We start from the raw sequence: 24,687 nt of genomic DNA on the forward strand, positions 1-24,687 counted from the left end.
CCAGGAACTCAGTCATGGCTGGAAGATCAAGTCCTAAAGCTGCTCTTTCTTATCACTCTACTTATCTCAGGGCCTCTGTAAAGTATAAAATGCCCTGTTCCTTTATGTTCGAGCTATTTTTTAATATATAAACATTCCTCATCACAGTCAGTAAACAATTTCCTGATCTTCCACTCTCACTTATTGAAAAATTTAGCCCCTTGTTTGTAGACTTATTCTTTATCCTCTGGGTTATCAATATCTTAAGAGAACTCAGTGTACATCTAGTGACATAAAACATACTGATCCTCAGTTCTTTGATTTGCTTTTTCTTCAATAGCTTTCTGTTCTTCAGGCCTGTGACTCACTTTTATCGCTACTCTCTGAATTTTGTCTTCGCTTGAAATATATTCTGCCTCTTAAATAATAAATTCAGACACACAGGTCTTCAAACACAGCCTCCTGTACTTTCACTAAACGACTTCCAGATCTTCAGTCATTTGACTTCCTTGGGACCTCTAATGCATACATACATCCTCTTTCTCCCTACCAACTCCTTCTGACTGAATTCCTTTTGCTGTGCAGAGATTCCATTTCAAGAATATTCTTTTCAATACCATCAGCAACCTCATTTATTTGAATTGTTTTGGTAGGGTAGGGTACAACAAAATAAAACATAATATTCAGTTTCCATCTGTCTGCCTCCTCTGCACGAAGCTGCTAAACATGGGATAAAAATAGTACCTTACTCAGATTAGTGGTGCTGAAATTTGTTTACGATTCCCAACTTCCCATGAGGCTTCAATTTGTCACAACATTCCTGTGTTTCTTTATGTTCCTTTCTCATTTACCACAGAAACTATAGCAAATATATTTACTTTCTTCTTATCCCTGACTCCCTCCTCACTATCTCATACTCAGTCAATGCCTTTTCTCTGAATGGCAGTCATCAACTGATAAGATTTCAATTGCTTCCACCAAACTGACCAAAATCAACACCCATCTTGTCCGTCTCTCCCATGACAATGGAATGTGTCGCTTCTCCTGCTCCAGTTTCATCATCCCACCCATGATATGGACTGTGAACTGCTTTCTTGATTTCTCTGTCTCTAAAGATTGCCTCTCTGTGGAATGGCTTCTTTCTTTTAGCCTCTAAATATATTCAAGTCTCTCTTCCCATAAGTCTCTCCTGACTCCAGGTTTCCTCTAACGCTACACTCTTTCTCTCCTCTCTCTCATAGAAAGGCTCTGGAGCCAAATTATCTGAGTGCACATCCCAGATTGGCCACTCCCTAGTTAGTTACGAGTAATACAACGTTAAACAGTTAATTTAACCTAACTGTGGTTTCTCCTCTGTAATACCTACCTCATAGATTAGACTAAATACTAATAAATATGAAGCATTTGTAAATGCCCAGAAAATAAAGTATTGTGTATAATAATATTTATTACTGTTAGTTAAGCCAAACTTCCTGAGAAGAGCGTTAATAAAAGTTGTGTTCACTTTCTTATCTCCCTCTTACTTCTCAGCAATCTGGCAGCTGTGTCAAACGTTTGGTGAGATGTTCTTATTAAGACTTTTGCTCAATCCAACAGGTATTTCTGTCTTTATCTTACCTGACTTTAAGCAGTATTTGACATCGCTGATCACTTCTTACTTCCTATAGCAGTCTATCCTTTTTATTTCTGTGAAGTCACACTCTATGGGTTTTCTTTTACCCTTGGGGTATTCCTTATTACTATATTTTACACATTTCTTTTTTTTTCATTGTAAGTGTTTTTAAAAGTCTTAAATGTCAAGTTCTCCAGAATTCTCTTCTAAGTCCTCTTATCACTATGCATATTCTCCTTGATCTCATTATCCTTATGCCTTCAATATACCTGCTGATTATTTATGAATCTCTGTCTTTAGCTAAAATCTGTCTCCTGAGCACCAGATCGATTCAGCTACTAAAATCTCCACAGGAATCTTAGATTCAACACATATCAAATTTAAAACTCATCTACTGCTTCCCTAGGCTGGTATCCTCTTTGTTCCTAAGCTCACCCTAGCACAGTCAATGGGCCCTGCAATGAAGAACTCCAGGGGCCACCATTCATTTTGCAGTAAGCCAGTCCTTGCCACTCTGGCTTCAACTCTAGCTACTTTTTCTTAGTCCTCAACAGTCCAGTCATACTGGAAGTTTCTCAATTGTGCTATACTTTCTCTTACCTCTAGGCTTCTAGTCACGCTTTTCCCTCTCCTTGGAATAATCTATTTATTCTTTTTACCAGGAAGGCTTAGCTTAGTCCTCCTTAAGATCCTAGATAAGGATTTGAGACCAAGTAGTTTATTTAGGAGATGATCTCAGAAGAAATGGTAGGAAAGTGAGTGAGACAGAAGGGAAGGAAGGCAAAACTGGGTGTATTAGTGAGCATGTCACCACTATGGGCAATGGGAACTCAAATCCACTGGGAAGCTTTGGGATATAATGTGGAATACCTCTTAGAATAGTCCCACGTAAGAAGCAAGGTAGCTGGGCTACTCATCCTCCATGTCTTGTCCCTCCTTGGCTAAGAGCATTTCCAGAAGGATCAGTTGTCCAACCTGACCATGGACAGAGCAGGCAGTCTTGAGAAATCCCTAAGTTAGAGCACGGCAGGTACTGGAAGTTGAAGGTCATCAGTCTGCACTGATATATATATATATATGGGGATATATATGGGAAGCCAAATCTCATCACTGATACTCCTTTAAGATCCCTCTCCTGTGCACCTTTTGAATTCCTCATTTCCTTTATCTTGCCATTTATCACATTTGAGTGGGAAAAATTACAATTAAACAAAAAACTACGTTAAACTATATGTCTAGTTCAACATGTTTTCCCTAAGACCTGGCCCGCAGTAGGTACTTTCTATGCCTTTTTGACTGAACTCTCTTTTGTTGGATGGGGTACGTTACGTTTGGTAGCAGTAATTACATCCCTTTAAAGATTGTTCCAGGTATTATAGACTTTTATTCACTGCTTTCTGCCTCATTCAGGTAGAAAGGTTGGTATTTGGAAATAAATTTGCAGTAAGGTGCAAGTCACCGTTTGAGACATCAAAAGGTAATTGTTAAAACATGGTTTTCTTACATCAGGTAACCTGTGTCTAGTTTATTCTTTATCATTAACCTTCCATCCTGAAATGCTGTTTCAAAGATTTCCTTTGAATGCTTACATTTGATAAATGCCAGAAGAAAACATTTATGCTATAAAATAAGTGGAAATGTCATTTTTAATATGTTCCAAGTGCTTGGCACCTATACTGATTGGGTCTAATTGTATTGTCTTGTGAAATTTCCTCTCCAGAGATAACTAATTGGAATGACGTTGTAACAGTGAGTTCTGGGTGAAATAATCAGACATTTCCAATCTGAATGAATGGCTTTTGTGTCAAATGTTGCAGAGCTGACCTATTATATGTTATTTCCAGATTTATGTATCCCAAACAGAGTTTAGTTCTATTTTTTTCTTCACTGCTTCCATTTTTTGGCAGGGAAAGTCATCACTTCCTTTGCCTGCTCCAAACCTTCAATGGTCCCCATTATCAAAAGAGACAAGTCCAGTGTCTCTACTCTAAAGAGTGTTAATGCCGTATTTCTTGTTTGTTTCTCATTTTCTGTACTTTGCTGGTAACATTTAAATAATATTTTTGAGGCTCCAATTATTTTTGCATGCCAATCACTGCACTTGGTATTTCACACATGTGTAGTATTTCACACATAATATCATATTTAGCCCTTAGAGCAAATGAGATAATTGTCCATGTAGGAATAGATTTAGGTTGAATAATGTATGGAAAGGCTGTAGAGATACAACTCGTATGCGAACCTGACTCTAACTCAAAGCCAGGACCCTTATCCTTGACATCCTGCTGACTCCTCCAAGATTTCTCTGATGGCCCACACTACTTCAGACATTAACAAAGCACATCTCACTCTGGTGTTGTAAATCCCCACTATAGTTACTTTACACATGAGAAAACTGAGGTGCCACAAGATTAAGAAATTTGCCTGAAGTCACATAGACTCTAAGTGGTAGCTCCCTGATTTGAGCCATGTATATCTGAGAACAAAATCTATTTGTTCTTCACTCTACTATATATTCTCTTTATCTTGGAAATTCTCCCCTTTTATTCTTCTCCAGTGGAACGTGGAGGATAGACCTATCAATATACCTATCCTCCAAGTTTCAGTCCAAATACTTCCCTGAGCTCTTTCCTCTGAACTCCAATAGGACTTACCAAACTTATGACTTACAAGCATTGCCTTGTACTATGATGACATGTAAAAAAAAAATACAAATAGACTGACTGTAATATAAGGATATTTGCACACACACTACCTCATTTGATCACATTTGTCCTCATTATCCCAATTTTACAGAACAAATTGAAATGACTTGCTCAGAAATTAGACATCTGCTACGCCGTCAAGTTACGACTTGAACCCGTCTAAGAGCATACACATTTTTGCATTGGCAAAAACTTGAGAGCCAGCCCTGATGGTCTAGTGTTTAAAGTTCAGTGCTCTCACTGCTTCTGCAGCCCAGGTTTGCTTCCTGGTTGCAGAACCACACCACCCATCTGTCAGTTGCTGTGCTGTGGCAGCAGCTCACACAGAAGAATTGGAAGGACTTACAACTAGGATATATCACCATGCCCTGGGGCTTTGGGGAGGAAACAAAAAGAGGAAGATTGGCAACAGATGTTAGCTCAGGGCAAACCTTTCCCTGAAAAAAAAGGGGGGGAGTGGGAATTACAGAATAAATTACTAAGTCTGTGATGATTCCTACTTCAGGAGTTTAGGAAATGAAGAAGAAGAGGGAACAGTAAGGGGAAAAGTTCTGAGGAAAACTAGGAAAGCACGATGGCCTGGAAGCCAAATGAAGGAAGTGTATCAAGGAGGATGTGGTGAGCATTTGGCTCAAATGTTGCTGATATGTCAAGTAGAATAAGGAATCGATCATTGGATTGGGCAATACAGAAGTCATTGGTGACCATCATCACACTGGTTTTGGTGGAGGGAGATAAACACCCTATTGGAGTGCATTTAAGAAAGAATGGGGAGGAGGATTTGAAGACAAGGACTATAGCTAACAGCTGCAGAGAGAAGCAAAGAATTGGAATGGTAGCTGGCATTGGAAGAGGCATCATGAAAGTTTTGTTTAAGATGGTGTGTATTTTTGGGGGCATGATCCAGTAGAGAATGAAAATTTGAGAAAATAGGAGAGAAGAGAACATTGCTTATGCGATGTTCTGGAAGATGCAAAAAGAAATGGCATGAAGTATAAAAGTGGGAAGGTTAGCTTTAAAGAGGAGCAAAGATAGTTTATTTATGTTAACAGTCACGAAAGGGTATGTGGAAACAGATGCTGGATGGTGGGTAGATGTGTTGATGGAAGTCTATAGAAGTTTCTCTTCACATCACCTAATGTTCTTAGTGATGTAGGAAGAAAGGTCTTCAGCTAAGAGTAGGGTAGGGGAAGTGTGAGGGTTTAGGAGAGAGGAAGAGGTATGAACCTTGTGTCTAAAAGGTGAGAGCATGAAGGGATTATCATCCTCATATCCAACACTTAATAAGATTTTACTGTGCTAAGTATTCTACTGTCATATTTCAGTTAATCTCCATATCCATGATGTGAGTTCATTACTGTTAGCATTCACATTTCACAGATGAGGAAACTGAGTCTCTTAGAAAATAGATGACTTACCCTAAGTCACATAGCTAGAAAATGATGACATCAACATTCAAATCCATCCTATATGATTTCAAACATGACACTTTTTATTATCGTACATTGCCTCTCCATGTTCCCTTGGGCATGCAAGGGTCTTAGAAGAATTTAAAAATACAAGTTGACTCTCTTTTATGGTGTTTGACAGAATATATCAACATAACATCTGGTTGTTAAAAAAAGGTATTTGATGGAACCCTCATTCTGAAAAATTAGTAAGAGAAAGAAATATTCTAAGTTCAAACACAAGTCCTTGACTTCCCACTGTTATTTCTCTTGATATGGAAACTAATACTCCATTTTTTTTAATATTGCAGACGGTAAGAAGTTGTGATTATTACAGTACTAATTTCAAAGATCTGTACATTCTACTTCCAACAGCACAACCTAAGGTTGTATTTGATTTTTAGCAGCTGACAACTTAGTTTATTTTGATTTTAATAGTTGTGTTGACTAGGGATGTTTTTAGCAGCAAGTAACTGAAGAATTCAAATAAATGTGGCTTTAAAAAAGAGATTTTTTTCCCTTCTTATGCAACAATCAGTCTAAAGATAGACACCTCCTAGCATTAATTAAGCATCTCCAAAATATCAGCCCCACATCTCTGATTCTCTTCGCTTTTTTCTCATGTTCACAAGATTAGTGCCACAGTTCCAAGCATCATAATCATTGAGGCATAAAAAGAGAGAAATAGATGCCATAATTAACAACTATTCTATTAAAAAAAAAGAAAAGGTTTCTGAGGAAACTCCTGCCCTAGCAGACATCCACAGACATACCTCGGAGATGTTGCAGATTTGGTTCCAGACCACCACAATAAAGGAATATCACATTAAAGTGAGTCAGACAAATTTTTTGGTTTCCCAGTGCATATAAAAGTTATATTTACACTCTACTGTAATCTATTAAGTTTGCAATAGCATTATGTCTAAAAACATGTACATACCTTCATCAAAAAGTACTTTATTGCTACAAAATGCTAACCATCATCTGAGCCTTCCGTTAGTCATAATCTTTTTGCTGGTGGAGGGTCTTGCCTGGATGTTGATGGCTGCTGACTGATAAGGGTCATGGTTGCTGAAGGCTGGGGTGCTGTGTCAATTTCTTAAAACATGATGGCAATGAAGTTTCCCCCGTGGATTGACTCTTCCCTTCATGAACAACTTCTCTGTAGCATGAGATGCTGTTGATGGGATTTTATCAACAATAGAACTTCTTTCAAATTTGTAGGCAATCCTCTCAAACCCTGCTGCTGCTTTATCAACTAAATTTAGGTCTTATTCTAAATCATTTTTTATCATTTCAACAATCTTCACAGCGTCTTCACCAGGAGCAGTTTCCATCTCAAGAAACCACTGTCTTTGCTCATCCATGAGAAGCAACTCCTCATCCGTTAAAGTTTTATTATGATTGCAGCAATTCAGTCGCATCCTTGGGCTCCACTTCTAATTCTGGTTTTCTTGCTGTTTCTACCACATCTGCAGTTACTTCTTCCACTGAAGTCTTGAACCCCTCAAAGTCATCTGTGAAGGGTGGAATCAACTTCTTCCAAATTCTTGTTAATGTTCTTAATGGAATCCAGAATGATGAATCCATTCTGGAAGCTTTTCAATTGACTTTGCCCAGATTCATCAGAGGAACCACTATCTATGGCAGCTATAGCCTTACAAAATGTACTTTTTAAATAATAAGACTTGAAAGTCAAAATTATTCCTTGATCCTTGGGCTACAGAATGAATGCTGCGTTAGCAGGCACGAAAACAACATTAATCTTTTTGTACATCTCTCTATTAGAGCTCTTGGGTGACCAAGTGCCTTGTCAATGAGCAGTAATTTTTTTTTTGAGGATGATTAGCCCTGAGCTAACATCTGCTGCAAATCTTCTTTTTGCTGAGAAGATTAGCCCTGAGCTAACATCCATGCCCATCTTCCTCTGCTTTATACGTGGGACACCTGCCACAGCATGGCTTGACAAGCAGTGCAAATGTCCACACGCGGGATCCGAACTGGTGAACCCTGGGCCGCCAAAGCGAAACGTGCGAACTTAACCACTGCATCACTGGGCTGGCCTCAATGAGCAGTAATATTTTGAAAGGAATCTCTTTTTTTTGAGCAATAGGTCTCAAAAGTGGGCTTAAAATATTTAGCAAACTATTTTGTAAAAAGATGTGCTGTCATCTAGGCTTCGTTGTTCTGTTTATAGAAAACAGACAGAGCAGATTTTGCATAATTCTTAAGGACCCTAGGACATTGGAATGGTAAATGAGGACTGGCTTCAACTTAAAGTCACCAGCTGCATTAGCCCCTAACAAGAGAATCAGCCTGTCCTTTGAAGCCTTGAAGCCAGGCATTGACCTCTCCTCTCTAGCTGTGAAAGTCCTAGATGGCATCTTCTTCCAATAGAAGGCTGTTTCTTCTACATTGAAAATCTGTTATTTAGTGTGCCCACCTTCATTAATTATCTCAGCTAGATCTTCTGGATAACTTGCTGCAACTTCTATATCAGCGCTTGTTGCTTCACCTTGCACTTTCATGTTATAGAGACAGCTTCTTTCCCTAAGCCTCATGAACCAACCTCTGCTAGCTTCAAATTTTTCTTCTGAAGCTCCTCACCTCTTTCAGCCTTCACAGAATTGAAGAGACTTAAGACCTTGCTCTGGATTAGCCTTTGGCCTAAGGAAATGTTTTGGCTGGTTTGATCTTCTATCCAGACCATTAAAAATTTCTCCGTATCAGCCATAAGGCTCTTTCACTTTCTTATCATTCACGTGTTCACTGGAGTAGCACTGTTAATTTCCTTTAAAAACTTTTCTTTTGCATTCACAACTTGGCTAACTGTTTGGGGCAAAAGGCCTAGCTTTTGGCCTGTCTTAGTTTTTGACATACCTTCCTCACTAAGCTTAATCATTTCTAGCTTTTGATTTAAAGTGAGAGCTGTGCGACTCTTCCTTTCACCTGAGCACTTAGAGGCCATTGTAGGGTTATTATTTGTCCTAATTTCAATTTCGTTGTATCTCAGGGAATAGGAAGGCCTGAGGAGAGGAAGAGAAAAGGGGGAACAGCCAATTGGGGGAGTAATCAGAACTCACATAATATTTGCTGATTAAATTTGTTGTTTTACATCAGTGTGGTTCATGACGCCCCAAAAGCATTACAATAGTAACATCAAAGATCACCATAACAAACATAATAATGAAAAGGTTTGAAATATTGCAAGAATTACCAAAATGTGACACAGGGACACAAAGTGAACAAATGCTGTTGGAAAAATAAGGCAAATAGACTTGCTTGACATAGGTTGCCACAAACCTTCAATTTGTAAAAAGTGCAATGTCTGTGAAGCACAACAAAGTGAAGCACAATAAAATGAGGTATGCCTGTATTCACACTTCATGAGCCAGAAGTGTCCCCCATGTGCCTACTCACAGCAAGAAGGGTTGCTAACAAAGCATAGCCAAGGAGAAAGGATTGAGAATGGATGTTGGGTTTGTCAACCAAGGGTGCCTACCTCAATAATCATTTTAATTTTCTAAATACATCAGTTTTACAGCAACGAGCTTCTGCTGAGCCAAGGCCTTTCAGTCTGTGTATATATAATTTGATCATGGAATAACAATTGTAAGGTTTTTAATTCCTTTGTAAGAAAACCTTATTGGATTCTGACCAGCATTCTTATTTAATGATAAGTTTGAACCTTGATTAATTTTTCTATCATAGTGGTAACTTCCTAAATTGGAATCATATGCAAAAATTATAGGTGCTTTTGTATCTCTATCAACATCACAAAACTGATAGAGTTATAGTCACATGACAGTAAAAAGGGAGCTAGCCAAAAAGGCAAATATTGAGTAGAGAATATTGGAGTATAATGGTAGTGCAGTTGCAGAGAAATCAGGATGAAGAACAAGATCTAATTATACAACATTATCTCTTTTTTAAAATTTATATTTTATTGACTTGCATGATTATCCCCATCTACTTCCAAATTAGATTGAAATATATTTTAAAAATCACGTCCATCCTTCATATGAAATGAGAACATAAACATGCATTTTTACCTTTTCATCCCTATAGGGAAGACACTGTTGTGTGTGTTAGGGAGGGTGTAGTGAAAAACTAACACGGTAATAACTACAGTCATAAGCTGAAATCACTGAGTGCTGACTTTGAGACAGATAGTTCTAAGTGCCTTATGAATATTAATTCACTTGATCTTTACAACATTCGAGAAAATAAGTACTATTAACTCACCCCATTGTGCAGATGAGGCACAGAAATATTGACTAATTTGCTGAGGGTCACAGACTCAGTAAGAGTAAAGTCAGAATTTAAACCCAGGAAGTCTGGCTCCAGAGTCCACGTACTAATCTTTAGACTACTTGCCAACAAGGATATAGTGGTTTAAGTCAAGGGACCAAATAACTTTAATACAAGTCTCAGGAAGTTTTGACAAAACAACATGACAAAGAAGGACCAAAAGATAATCAAAGTAAGGAGCAATAGCCAAGGTTTCATGGAGATCACAACATATGAAATGGGCCTCAAGGATGGACTTAATTTTAATAGGTAGGAATGATTTGAGGACAAAGGAGTCTGGGAAGAATAGACATCATAAGCAATAGCAAAAAATTGAGAACCTGAGGAAGATCGGGTAGAAATGAGGGCCCATCTTGGTCTGCGTGTTAGGGGATGAGGAGGAGAGGAAGCACCAAGATAGTCATGCAAATAGCAATGAACTTGGGATCAAGAGATCCAAGTCTCAGTTCTGCACTTATGTTCTAGACAACCTTGGTCAAGATCCTTAATCTCTCTGGGCCTCAAAGAGGAGGAAAAAGTACACCTAACACTGTTGTTTTGAGGATTAAATGAGAGTGCAAATTCAAATTAATGTTGACTGAAGCTAAATCTGGGTGGAAAGTAGGTTGTGACCATATTGAGGAAAGATGTGACTATCACACTGAGGGGATGCCACTGAAGACTTCTAAGAAGGAGAATGAGAGAGCGCCATGACCAGAATTGTCAAGAGCTCAATCTAGAAGTAGGTATAGGATACACTGGAGTATGGAGAGGCAGGGGTGAAGACCAAGAAATCAGATGAGTTTATTTAAATAGGTTTTGATATAATGAGGACCCAAATTCTATTTCTAGCAGTTGGACTTGAAATAAAAAGAGATTTCAGAAACAAATTGATTTTGCACTTGATTTGGATGAAGAAGGGAGAGAAAAGAAAACTCAATCATGATTCCGAAACCTTAAAGCTCAGACGACTAGGAGAATAAACCTACCACCATCAATAAAAGAGAATCTGGAAAAAAGTTCTTGGGAAAGAATATGGGTTCGGTTCAAGGTTTTGGTGAGACATCCTGGGTAAGTTATCTGCAAGCAGCTGAACATGTGCATCTGGGACATAGGAAAGAGGCAGGGACGAGAAAGTATGTGGTAGACCAGAATAATAGACCCTTAGTGATGTCCACATCCTAATCCCCAAAACCAATCAATATATTAGATTACATGGCAAAAGGGAATTAAATTTGGAGATGTAATTAAGGTGGATAATCAGCTGACCTTAAAATAGGGAGTTTATTTGGGACTATCTGGGTGGGCCCAATGTAATCACAAAGATCCTTAACGAAAAAGGAAGGCAGAAGAGAATTTTGGAGCTGATGTGATGTGAAAAGAACCCAACTGGCTACTGTAGGCTTTGAGGATGAGCAAGGGGGTCAAAAGCCAAGGAATACAGGCTTTCTAGAAGCCAGAAAGTGCAAAGAAAAGAATTTGTCCCCTAGAGCCATCACAGAGGAACACTGTTGCCAACAGCTTGATTTTAGCCCAATGAGACCTGGATCAGATATCTAACCTACAGAACTGTTAAGATAAATTTGTCTTCTCTAAACCATTAAGTCTGTGGTAATTTTTTTTTTTTTTAAAGATTTTATTTTTTCCTTTTTCTCCCCAAAGCCCCCCGGTACATAGTTGTGTATTCTTTGTTGTGGGTCCTTCTAGTTGTGGCACGTGGGATGCCGCCTCAGCGTGGTTTGATGAGCAGTGCCATGTCCGCGCCCAGGATTACGAACTAACGAAACACTGGGCCGCCTGCAGCGGAGCGCGCGAACTTAACCACTCGGCCACGGGGCCAGCCCCAAGTCTGTGGTAATTTTTTACAGCAGCAATAGAGAGCTAACACAGAGTGACTTGGGAAAACTCGGGGTGGAGAAACTAACCAGAAATGGTGTGAGTCCTGACACTTCATGAAAGTGTCTGATTGCAGCTTATCGAGCAAGCAGGAGGTGGTAAGCCCTTAGAATGGGTGCACAGATTTCTTGCTCTTAGACCAGATTACTGGAACCTCAGGAGCGTACAAATCATTTCATTTGCTATATAGAATCTAGAATCATCCAAAAGCAAAAAAGAAATGATCAAAAATTATCTTAACCCATTCCAGGATCCCCCTCTTCCCCAAGTCATCGTGCATGTGGGATAAATAATTCCATCTTGGGAAGGAGGAGAAATTGATCAAACAGGCATTTTAAGTTACGTAACCACTGAAAGAACAGAAATAGAGAGTAGAGAAAATTTCAAGCTCCTTCTCTTCTGAAACTGGCACTCTACTTTCTGGAAACACCCAGCTTTTCTAACATCTCATAGCATCACCATGGGTTGCATTTGTGTGCCAGGTGGGTGTTGGTCCACAGTGCAGAAGGAGAAGCAGGATTGTCTGCGGCCTCACTGGATACAAGGAATATCTCAGCAAATTGCACCTCCCTATTGACCCAGCTCCACGGAGGGTCATTTCTCAAGCTATTGCTGGTCGCTGCCTAAATCCGCTATAAAACTGCCCGCTCAGTAGGGTATTGTTACCTCCAGATGGACATCTGTGTGAAAGAGAACACAGAATATGGGGCAGACATCCCTCTTCTTTGTAGCTCAGATATTTTGTTTCCCAAGACACAAATCCACGTCAGAATGCCAGATTTCCCCAAGAGGCAATAACAAAAGATATATTTAAAACTGTTTAATATGCCCTCCTCCAGGTGACAAGGAAAAACAGAAAACAATGAACGAATTTAAGCAAGTCCCTTTATTAACTAATCCCAGTTGTTAGCCATATTTTCCTTTTCTAGAAGGGCAACTCATTTCTCTTTTTCAAGCCAACTCAGAATAAATCTCTACCCTATTTTAGTTACTCTCCCACCCACAATATCTCCAACACCCACCTCGACCTCATAGCATGAATGAAACCCAATGCAAAGCAAATCTAAGTTTTTCGGCCAATACTTATGCCGAAGGTGGTGAGAGAGAGAGGGGGTCCAAGGCTTTGGCGGAACAGTCCAGGGTGGATGTTAGCAAAGCCGCTCTGCCCTCTTTAAAGTGCAGAGTGAGGATTCTTGCTGCCTCTCCAATGGGTAAATATTTAATTCAACATAAAACACATAAAAATAGCTCTTGTACAACAAATAATCATTCTCAGTGCCTGTGCAATCTAAGTCCAGAAAAATAATAATTTTTATTAATGCCACAGATATACTCAGATCCCTGTTCACAATAGGAATCATAGTTTATAGTATTATCCAGAGAATTCTGTGTCCTTCCAACACCAGCAAGTACATTTCTCCCTCTCTGAATCTCTTTATTAATCTTCAGAATTCAAGGCTGGGATCTGGGACCTACTGGTATCAGAATGTGCATCCACTGATGTTTACATAAATATTGGGCAAACGTTTACAAATTGACATTTTTCTCTTCTCAGGTGATATAAATTTCTAGTCAACAACCCTATGCTCAGCTGACTGTAGGGCAGGGTGTATATGAGAATATGTTATACAATCTCTCTAATTCTATGGGTGAATATTCTTTCAGATGGAAGCAGAATGCTGACAAACTTTTCCTGATGAGCAGTTTGCTTATTTTCTGACATCATGACAATAACTGGTGAGGAAGGAAGATGCAGATGCAGTGTGCAGGAAACACATCAAGGGACTTGAAAGCTGCTTCCACCTGCTTCCGTCTTTACTGGAAATCCTCATGAGCCTCAGTGAAGGCTGCATCCATTTAAGACTGCCTTTTTTTCCTTTTTTCTGGGCTATGTGAACTATGATTGCAATTAGATTGGACATCAACATTGTAAGCGGGTGAGAGCTAATGGTTACCAGGTATAAACACTCACAAGATAGGCTAAAACTGACAGTTTTCATGTAATCAGCTCCATGCAGCAGCCACCTCGGGCTGTAGTTCTGAGTATGGGACATCTGGAGCTGCACTTTAATTGCTGGTTGTAATAGTTGCACAGCTGTTTGTAACATTTCTGGCTATGTTAATCATGGCTGCATTCATGCTTATTGGAAAGCTACACTGGAGAGGCCAATGCATGAGTATCGACAGTTGTTGACTTAGAAAGTCACATTGTATATTTCCTTACTGAGCATCATACAAAGAAAAATCAAAAGTGCAAAAAGAATAAAGTTTAATAAAAATCTCAATTCATCAATCTCCAAGCATATCTGTGTCCAGAAACATTAACAGATCATTTCCTGAAACGTACAACCAAACCACTCAAAGGGAGGGTCTATCACTGTGTTTCAGGAAACTCACTCACTGTGGAAACATGAGGGCTGTTTACCCTCATGTTTGCCTTCTTTTACCTTCTTTAAAAGCTTATATCTATCAGAGCATCCTTCAAGAATTGAATGTGATATATGATAGAAAAAAGTAATAAGTTCCAGAGAAGAGATAAGAACCTCCATGCTCTGGACTAGACAGAAAAATGTATGTTTCTTTCCCTACATGCATAATGAGTTCTCTGTGCTCTAACACTGTTCAGAAAACTCTGGGCCTAGAGACAAGTTACAATTTCCACTCTGCACTGCCAATTGGGAGATCTTGGGCAAATCATTTTGCTTTTCTAAGCCTCAGTTTCCTAATCAGTAAAAAGAAAGAATTGGGCTAGATTATTTGTGAAGTCTTTTGCATCTCTCATATCTTTTGTATGGACCTGACTTTTTTTTCTTTTTGGTGAGGAAGATTGGCTCTGAGCTAACATCTGTTGTCAATCTTCCTCTTTTTGCTTGAGAAAGATTGTTGCTGAGCTAACATCTATGCCAATCTTCCTCTATTTTGTATGTTGGACACTGTCTCAGCATAGCTTGATGAGCAGTGCATAGGTCTGTACCCAGGATCGAAACCGGTGAACCCTGGGCTCCTGAAGTGGAGCATGCGAACTTAACCACTACGCTGCCAGGCCAGCCCCTAGACCTACTTTTTAAAAGCCACCTCTCTGGAATCCCTAGTTAAAAAACAGAAAGACACAAAATTCAAGAAACCAGGGGAATAGTAAAGGAAAGTTCTAGAAGAACGACTGTAAAACAAGGCCTAGAGAACACCTAATTTAGGTTGGAGCAGATGGTAAGAGGTGTCTGAGTCTCCAGGTAAGCTATGAACTAATGCTTTTTGTGAAAGAAAATTATTGATAGATATTGGACAAAGCTGTTGGAACGTGGGGAAACAAAACATTGATGCCTCATAAGAGAGCAAATGGAAAAAATAGTGTAAAAAATTTTAACTAAGAAAGGAGATGTTTTCATAGCATACTTTTTGGCTGAACAGAAAAACAACAATCATAATAACACAGACATTGATTTTTGATATAACAAAAAACCTAGAAGATAACCATATTAGAAAAACAGAAAAGGGAATTTAGGATGGAGGTGGGTATAGGAGCTAAATCTTTATCCACATTTTTACAAATAGACTGTGAGTTCTGGATAATGTCAAACTGATAAGTATCTAAAACTGATAAATCAAAAAGTTACAGTACAGGCACATCATTTAGAATAAAATAGAGTAATTACAAGAAGAAACAGCAAAATTAAACTCACAAAAAGAATGAAAAACAGTTGGTTTGAGGGAGCAGCATTGTGAGGTGGGGCAGGGAAATCTATGATTTGGTACAAGCCTTTTAAAATGATTTGGGTTTTTTGACCATATATATGATTTACGCTGAAAAAATAAGATTTAATCTGAAAGTAAATAAAAGCTTCTCTTTCCATTTCAGCAGTGAACCTCAGTTAGAGATATTAACAGACTAAGGATCAATTATGGTATTTGATGTTTCTGGGAACATATAATTTAGAACATTAGGATCCTCAGGGCTCTCATGCTCTTTCGTGAACAAGTCCACGTCCTCATCGCGCTCTTTCAACATTCTGTTCCCGTGGCCAGAATTTGCCTTCCTTCGGCTCTTTTTTCGCCTATCCAAATTCTTTCTACATTTTAGAGAACAGCAAAAATATTTCATTTATAAAGCATTTTTGGTTTTAACCCTCCTCTTGTTTAGTACATTTTGTAATGTTGGTGTAGCACAATGAAACTAGCAAGGCTCTTTACTTTGACCAATCATTTATTTGTTAATGCACACATTTATTGAATTTCCACTCAAAGTCAGGTATTTTGACAAGGAGGGGTGTTAAAATGTCAAGATAGTCTTACTGGCTTCCTAGAGCTTCAAGTTTTCTGAGGAAGGCAAATAAACATAGAAGGTATGTGTTAAAGATATTTGCTTTGTGTGTGGTTATTCAACCCTGTGAATGAGAAGAAAAAAATGAACAACAGTTTCAAGTTTATATGTTGGAATTTTTCTCTGCAAATCTCACTGTTTCTGTAATGAATACATATAAGCTTAAAATATATTATGACTCAAAAATTCAGCCATAAGAGCATGATTTATTACTCTGGTTTCCTTATGTAAAATAATGTAGCTAGACTTGGTCTTCCTCTCTTCTGTTCTCTTCATGTCCCTCCCACCTTCAAACAAGACAGTCAATCAACCAATAGCATGAAGCTGTCTCACTGCGTCTGCTTGATCTACAGAAAGGGATGGTGGGTAGGTACCCTATAAATGCCCAAGGCTTATTCACAGACTGGGGCTTCTGTGATCAATTTTACGTCCATCCCCCTTTGCTGGTTCCCTGTTGGTGTTTCAGTTTCTTCTCCCTGGAAAGGAAAGATGACATCCTTCAACAGAACTACAGTTCAGTAGGGAACCCAGCATCACTTTCATTGCAAAGCACATCTATCCTAAAAAGAAATATGTTTGAACCCTTGAGCTGGGACTCAAACCCAGGTCTTCTCATTCCACAACCTGCGCTGATTCCATTCTTCCATGCAACCTCATTTTATCACCCACTGCACCTCAATGGATTGTCAGTCTTTAAGGGCAGTGAAAAGATCTTATTTATCTTTCTGTATCCATGGCAAACAGCACAGTGTCCTGCATATTGGATGCTCAATAAATGTTTGATGAAATGAAATCTCCTCTATAAACTTTTAATGAGAGTACTTTCTCTGAAATTGAAATTATACTATTTCTTGCTATTCCATTGTCACTTAAATATATTTCACATTTTTCTCAAACACCACTCATACCATTTCTAGGCACACTGAAACTTCCAAAAGTCGTGTTTCCTATGCCAGACCCACAAGAGAAGTCAGAATGGAAGAAAAATCATTTTAAAAATTCCTTTGGGGAAACCAGGAACAAAATGAAAAGACAGCCCACAAACTGGGAGAACATATTTGCAAATCATATATCCAAAAAGGGGTTAATCTCCAAAATATATAAAGAACTCACACAACTCAACAACAAAAAAACAAACAACCCTATCAAAAAATAGGAAGAGATTATGTACAGACATTTTTCCAAAGAAGATATACAGATGGTCATTAGGCACAGGAAAAGATGTTCAGCATCACTAATCACCAGGGAAATGCAAATCAAAACTACTTTGAGTTATCACCTTACACCTATTAGAATAGTTATTATCACCAAAACAAAAAATAGCAAATGTTGGAGAGGTTGTGGAGAAAAGAGGACCCTCATACACTGCTGGTGCGAATACAAACTGGTGCAGCCACTATGGAAAACAATATGGACATGTCTCAAAAAATTTAAAATAAAAATACCATACGATTCAGCCATCCCACTACTGAGTATTTATCCAAAGAACCTGAAATCAACAATGCAAAGAGACTTATGCACCCCTATGTTCATCACAGCATTTTTCACTATAGCCAAGAAGTGGAAGCAACCCAAGTGCCCATTGCCTGATGTTTGGATAAAGAAGATGTGGTATATATATACAATGGAATATTACTCAGCCATAAAATAGACAAAATCATCCCATTTGCAATAACACAAATGGACCTTGAGGGTATGATGTTAAGTGAAGTAAGCCAGGCAGAGAAAGGCAAACACCATTTGATTTTACTCATATGTGGAAGATAAACAAACACATGGACAAAGAGAACTGTTTAGCGGTTACCAAAGGGAAAGGGGGTTGGGGGATGGGCATAAGGGGTAAAGGGGCACATATATAAGGTGACTGACAAATAATACCATACAACTGAAATTTCATGATGTTATAAACTATTATGACCTCAATTAAAAAAAACTCCTTTGGTTCTCTAGAGTTTACATGAGAACCGGACATAAATTATTTCTCTTGAGAAACCCGAGTGGGTATTTGCTTTTCTAGCAGCTGAAACACAAACCTATACCACTTATGCAAGATCACCCAGTAACCTGAAACCAATGGAATAAAATATTCCATGTTAAACCTAAGGCATGGAGATATGCCCAAACTCAACGAATAAGAAAATACGTTACAGAGTAACAATCTAAAATCCCAGGGAAAGAATAGTGGAGAAAAAAAGGCAATATTTATTCGAGATAACAATCTAGATAGACAGATAACTAGTTGGAGGAAAGGAACACCTTTCTTTTTTTCATAGTGCTTCTCTTTCCCTCCTTTTGTTTATTTTTTTTTCTTGGAAGTTTGGCCCTGAGCTAACATCTATTGCCAAACTTTTTTTTTTTCTCCCCAAAGCCCCAGACATAGTTGTATATCCTAGTTGTACATCCTTCTAATTCTTCTATGTGGATGCCACCTCTGCACGGCTTGATGAGCAGTACTAGGTCTGGGCCCAGGATCCAAACCAGCGAACCCCAGGCCACTGAAGCAGAGTGGATGAACTTGACCCCTATGCCACCAGGCTGGCCCCAAGAACACCTTTCTTCAGAGTTCTTTTATTGTGAAAGCCTATATATCTATATCTACATCTATATCTATATCTATATCTATATCTATATCTATATATATACACACACACATATATACATACAAACACATATATTCACATATATATTTAGTATTTTATGTATATATAGTATCATATATATTATGTATCTTTATTTCTGACTTTATATATAAATGAATACTTTTTGCCACCAGTTAAATACGCATTTATCCACTCATCCTTTCATTCAACAAATATTTGAGTGCCTACTGCGGAAAATGTGGTAGGTGTTGAAGATTTAAATATATTGCAAAATGTAAGAATGCATATATATAGCCTAGAGGAAAAGCCTACAGTGAAACCTACAAAGGAAAGGATATTCTGTTAAGTACCAAAGTGAAAGTAATTACCTGTACCTGAGTCTAATCTCTAATTTTCTGTTTTTAGAAATGTTTGACTCCTTTTTACAGCTTTATTGAAGTATAATTGGCATACAAGAACTGCACATATTTAAAGTGTACAATGTGAGAAATGTTGACACGTGTCTACCTCGCTGAAACAACACTGCAATCAAGAATTCGCTAGTGATGCGTCTGGGTCTAGAGTTTTCATGCTGTGAAGGTTTTTAACTGCAAATTCAATTCCAAAACACATATTCAAGTTATCTATTTCCTTTTCTGCCAGCTTTATTGAGATGTAATTGACAAATCTGTAACACGCTTAAAGTGTACAATGTGATTATTTGCTATACGTATAATTTGCAAAGCGATTTCCACAATCAAGTTAACTACCATGCCCATCACCTCACATAGTTATTTATTTATTTTTGGTGAAAATGCTTGAGATCTACTTTCTTAGTGAATTTCAAGCATACAACAGAGTATTTTTAACTATAGTTCCCATGCATAGATCTTCAGAACTCATTCATCTTCTAACTGAAAGTTTGCGCGCTTTGACCAACGTCTCCTCATTTCCCCAACTCCTCAGCCTCTGGCAACCACCATTCTACTTTCTGTTTCTCTGAGTTCAACTTTTCTTTTTTTTTTTAGGTTTCACATATAAGTGATATCATACGATATTTGTCTTTCTCTATTTGGCTTATTTCACTTAGCATAATGCCCTCCAGGTTGTTTGTGTCTTCAAGAAATTTTCCCATTCGTCTAAGTTGTCACATTTATTGACATGCAGTTGTTTATAACATTTCCCTAGGATTCTTCTAATATGTACAGTGTCTGCAGTGGTATCACCCTTCTCATTCTTAATATTTGGTTACTTGTGTTTTCTCTCATTTTTTCCCTAATCTGTTTGATCAGAGGTTTATGTTACTAGTCTTCTCAAAGAAACCCCTTTTAATTTGATTGATTTTTTCCTGTGTTGTTTCTTTATTTTTAGCTGCACTGATTTCTGTTCAAATTTATTTTCTGCTACTTACTTTGAGTTTAATTTTCCCTACTTTTTCTGGTTTCTTAAGATGGAAGCTTGGGTCATTTAAAACCCTCCCTTTTTTTCTAACAGAACTGTTTAGTTCTGCAATTTTCCCTCCAGACATTACTTTATCTGCCTTCACAAATTTTGATGTCTTGTTTTCATTTCATTCACTTCAAAATTCTGTAACTTCCCTTTGATTTCTTCTTTGACCCATGGGTTATTTAGAAATGTCCTAATTAGGGGCTGGCCCAGTGGAACAGCGGTTAAGTGCACACATTTCGCTTCTGTGGCCTAGGGTTCACAGGTTCGGATCCCGGGTACGGACATGGCACCGTTTGACAAGCCATGCTGTGGTAGGTGTCCCACATATAAAGCAGAGGAGGATGGGCACAGATCTCACTCAGGGCCAGTCTTCCTCAGCAAAAAGAGGAGGATTGGTGGCAGATGTTAGCTCAGGGCTAATCTTCCTCAAGAAAAAAAAAAAAAAAAGAAAGAAAAAAGAAATGTCCTAAATAGTTTCCAAATATTTGGACATTTCCCCAATATATTTTGTTTATTGGCTTTCTGGTCATTGAACATGTTTTGTACTATTTAAGTACTTTTAAACTGATTGAGACTCATTTTGAGGCTCAGAATATGGTCCATTTTGGTAAATGTTCCACGTGCACTTAAAAAGAATGTATATTTTATGCTTTCGTTGGGTGGAGCCTTCACATTTTAGTTTTTTGCTCTTTGCATGTTTCATTTTAGACAGTTTGTATTGCTTATTCTTAAAGTTTGTTAATCTTTCATCTACATGTTTAATGTACTATTAATACCTTCCGATGCATTTTTCACTTCAACCATTGTAGTTTTCATTCCCAGAAGTTTTATGAGGATCTTTTGACAGCTTCTATGTCTCTATTTAACAACCTCGATCTTTCTTTTACCTTTTTGAACATATAGAATAAAATTATAATAACTATTTAAATGTCTTTATCTACTACTTCTACCATCTGTCATTTCCGAATATGTTTCCACTGATGGAATTTTCTTATTAAGTGTCCTATTTTCCTGCTTCTTTCTATGCCTGGACATTTCTGACTGGATGACACACATTGTGATTTTCACCCTTTTGTGTGCTGGATATTTTGTGTTCCTATGAATATACTTAGCTTTGTTCTGAGACATCGTTAAGTTACGTGGAATCAATTTGACCATTCTAAAGCTTGTCTTTCAGCTTTTTTAGGTGACGTCACAGAAGCTTTTATTGTAGGGCTAGTTTTGCTTCACAGTTGAGGTAATACCCAGTTGAAGTACTCTGCCTGATGGCCACTGGAGGAATGAGATTTTTACTCTGGCTGCTGGGAACACTGGTACTGTGGGAACTCTGAGAATTGTTCCCTTTTCTCCTTGTGGATGGTTCTTTCCCCAGTCTTGGATAGTTTCATCATACATAGGCAGTGAGCAACTGCAAATTTGGCTGAGAACTCTAGTGGGACCTTCTGTAGATCTCTGGAGCTCTCTGCGCTGCTGTCTTCTCTTCAACCCACCGTCATTTGACCTCAAGCTTCCTCGGGCTCTCCGAACTCCGAGCTCTGTCTCCTCAACTCAAGGAAATCCCATATTCTGTCCACATTCCTCCTCCCTGTGCTTCTTCCTGGAAACTCTCTCCAGGAAGTAACCTGGGACAATCATTTGTCTTCCCTCTGTCACTAATCACTATCCTGAGTTGTCTGATGTCTCATATCAGAAAAACATTGTGTCACATATTTTGCCCAATTTTTTGATTGCTTGAGATGAAGGATAAATTGCGTATCCATTACTCCATCTTGGCTAGAAATAAATGAAGATACTTGATCACTGATTTGTTTTACAATTGGACTTTCTTGGTCTAGTTTGTAACTCACCTGAAATTCTGTATTCCATATCTTCAAAATAATTTTAGTTTTCTTTTGCTTTTCAGAAAGGCTTTTATTTTTGTATCACAATTTGCAAGCAAGAATTTAGTCTTCAAGGAGCATAAAGTTCTGTGGTGTGTTACATGAAATGCCGTGTCTTAATTTGTTACGATGCTCTCATTGGTATTCTCAAACAGTACCCATGAGGGACTGTCTCAATAACTATCAAACTGTCTCTAATGATTAGAGTAACAGGAAATATTTAGGATGGGATAGAGAAAATCCATAGAGACATAAAAACTGGCCTCCAATGTTATGGTAGCTCTGATGTTGTTTTGGTTAGGTATTTGTGATTAAAAAGAAGAGATCCTTTCTTAAATCAACTAAAGTAAAATAGGGATGGTGGTCATTATAACAAATTTGACAGCTTAGCCTATGAACAGGTTGCCCAGTGATCATGTATGCAAACATTTAAAGCTTCAAGATATGGTCCTCTAGATAACCTCCTTAGTAAATACATAGGGGATGCAACTTTCTTTAAAAGGTGCTGTGAATCTGGCAAGCACTTTGATTCACGAATCTAGTACAGATGTAGGAAAGCACTTAGAGAGCAGAATCAGAAACAATGGAGAGAATTTACAAGGAGATAGAGTTTGGTTCACAGGAATGACTGAAAAAAATACTATTTGGGATGTTTTACAAGAGATCCAAACACGACATGAGATGGGATCTTTAGGTTTAACCTTGACAGCTTGGTTTTTAAGTATTTCAGCTTATGTTAGAAGCATCCAAAATCATTGGAATATTACTCAACTTCCATGGAAGAAGCTTAAAATGCATTTCTTCTAGGACAAGAATTTGGAGTGAGTGCCAAAAAAAAAGACGACAAGGGATTCCAGTCACTTATCATTCCCTTTTACCTTATCAAGATTAATTAGTCATTGTGACCAGAGGAGAGAGGAGGAATCAACGCCAGATGTTTTGCAAATAGCAGAAGTTGTCTCAGGATTGTTCTTCTGAAATTTGAATGTGAAGAACTAAATAATCATCGTTATTTTGTTCTGACAGCTTTTCTTGTAAGTAGAAAAACTTCCAGTAACACATCTGATAACAGTTGTCACCCAGATGGCTCTTCTTCACCCTCTGTTCTTTAGGAGACAGCATGCTATCATCAATGACATTTTTCTTTTCACAATTATAATTGTCAGTCAGTCAACATCTACCTTCACCAAATGTCTGAAATGGTAGATAAGGGGGAAAGGTCTCATGAAACGGGTCAGTATCCTCCTAGATGCATAATATTACGATCTGTGAGATTAGTCCTAAAACTAAATCTTTAGACTCTGAAGGCTGACCTGGATACACAGAAGAAAATTATCAAGCATTTATATCAAAATATCCTAGTTAGTCACGTCACACTTGGGACTTTTTAAATGTAAAAGCTGTTACTTAAAGAGTTGTCCAATAGGAAGAGGTGACCAAACTGAAAAAACAGAAAAGTCCCAAAAAACCCATAAACCTTTGCAGAATAAGAATTTTGAAATACTCTGCTTGAGCACATCTTCAGGCAAATGTTTGCAGAAATTCTCTTATCCTGAAAGAATATTAAAATGAAAAAAAAAATGAGATTATATAGATGTACCCTACTTCTCCACTAGGAGAAGAACAAATGCAATATCCAGACATTGGCAGGTCATCCAATTAAAAGCAATTTTGATAGTTAACTATCCAGAAACAGAAATCTAAATTTGAAACACAGCTGTAATCACTCTATGGAAAAATCTCTTGTCTTAAACACTTGGCAAAGTGGACAGGCTGACAATGTAGTAAAATCCTTTGCATTAAATTCAGTCTGTTACCCTTGATGGAGATTCAGGCATCATTAGATTCGGGTGCGTATTTCTGTTATCTTGCATTAGATAGAGGGCTATGCGTTTATTTCACAGAATTGATTTCAATGGTTATAATTTTAACTCTGGTTATTGCTTTAAAAATTATCTAGTAATTTAACAACTTCCCATTGAGGAATTTAATTGTGAACACTTTCATTGTCACTGTGAATTCTGTTGACTTAAAGAGAGTATTATCCTTTTACAAAATTGTCCTTCGTGTGGGTGGGACAAACACCTTATATCATGGCGTTACTTTCCTCATCCATATGCAGATATAATTACTCTTCCTACATCTCTTAAAAGTTTTGAGGAAAGCAGCCACAGGAAAATTTGTAAGAATAAATCTAAGATAAGATTTGTAAAAGTTCAATGATAACTACGAAAAACTGTCCATGTGTATATTATAAGAATAATACTCATTAAAAAATTTTAATGAGAGAGATGTACTACTTCTTCTAACCTGGAATATTTTCTTTAAACCTCTATCAATTATCATTTTAGTTTCTCTCTTTCTTCTTCTTACGTGCAAACACCGCTAACACTACCATCTTCAGCATAACGATGGTTTTTTTCCTCCATTATCACTCATAGCTTCTAAGTTGTTCACAATTTAAATAAGGGATCAGAGACATAGCATCTAGGATAGGGATGCTAATGTATAACTTTCTAAAAGGTAATAAT

General features: G+C 37.9%; 1 long non-coding RNA gene across 2 annotated transcripts in view; it reads left to right on the forward strand.

Moving 5' to 3' along the window:
* LOC139074185 (uncharacterized) overlaps positions 1-16,434 on the forward strand; it is a 48,974-nt gene extending 32,540 nt beyond the window's left edge. For both annotated transcript variants that reach the window (XR_011523723.1, XR_011523722.1), the window contains exon 3: positions 13,596-16,434. This is a non-coding gene — a long non-coding RNA (uncharacterized lncRNA). The remainder of the gene's footprint in view (positions 1-13,595) is intronic.
* Positions 16,435-24,687: the final 8,253 nt, after the last annotated feature.

The sequence above is a fragment of the Equus przewalskii genome, chromosome 10 (assembly GCF_037783145.1).
Source record: "Equus przewalskii isolate Varuska chromosome 10, EquPr2, whole genome shotgun sequence".
In the NCBI taxonomy this organism is placed as follows: domain Eukaryota; kingdom Metazoa; phylum Chordata; class Mammalia; order Perissodactyla; family Equidae; genus Equus; species Equus przewalskii.